This window comes from Lissotriton helveticus, chromosome 1_2, assembly GCF_964261635.1.
Source record: "Lissotriton helveticus chromosome 1_2, aLisHel1.1, whole genome shotgun sequence".
NCBI lineage: Eukaryota > Metazoa > Chordata > Amphibia > Caudata > Salamandridae > Lissotriton > Lissotriton helveticus.
The window spans coordinates 335169249-335169964 of record NC_136058.1 but is presented as its reverse complement, the minus strand read 5'-3'; the positions used below and the strand labels follow the sequence as shown (position 1 = coordinate 335169964).

The 716-nt window shown below is 44.1% G+C and overlaps 1 non-coding gene across 1 annotated transcript; it reads left to right on the top strand.

Moving 5' to 3' along the window:
• The first annotated feature begins 250 nt into the window (after positions 1–250).
• TRNAL-CAG (transfer RNA leucine (anticodon CAG)) lies at positions 251–333 on the top strand. Its single transcript has one exon. It is a non-coding gene; the product is annotated as a tRNA-Leu (tRNA).
• The last annotated feature ends 383 nt before the right edge of the window (positions 334–716 follow it).

Here is a 716-nt window from a genome sequence, read left to right as displayed (position 1 = left end):
TCCCCCCCCCCCAATCAAGACGATATTTTTACACACTATCCCGAGTGTTGGGTGGTAAATTACGGAGCTGTGTCCAGAGCCGAGGCCACAGTGTAGAGGTATCCATGGTCAGGAGTCCTTAGAAACATCTCTGACCCCACCAGGCCCCGGACAGGAAGTCTTTTTAACTGCAAAGACTGAAATCCGAAGACTATCATAAGGCAGTCATTTTATCAGCTGGGAAACACGCCCCCTGTGCGCTGTTGTGGAAGTCAGGATGGCCGAGCGGTCTAAGGCGCTGCGTTCAGGTCGCAGTCTCCTCTGGAGGCGTGGGTTCGAATCCCACTTCTGACATCAGTTTTTGTAACATGCAATTTAAGACTTGATTGCAGTGTTTTTTCCAAGCGCCGGTATTTCAGATAATGCAATGCATAACATACTTTCGTAAATTAGCGCTAAATTCTTTTTCCCCTTGCTTGTTTTAAGTGCCAGCAGGGGGCTCTTGAAACAATAAATCACAGAATCATCTTCTTATCGCCTTGAGAGACTGAAAAGACAAACAAGCATTTACAATGCAACGGTTTCGCCTTTGGAAAAGTTAGAGCTATTGGCATTGTAAATGACAAAATTTGTATTTATGTGTTGGTTTTGAAAACAGATAAATAAATGACATTGTCATTTACATTGCCAATAGCTTAATCTCTCGCAAATGTGAGACCTATTGTACCCTACGGACG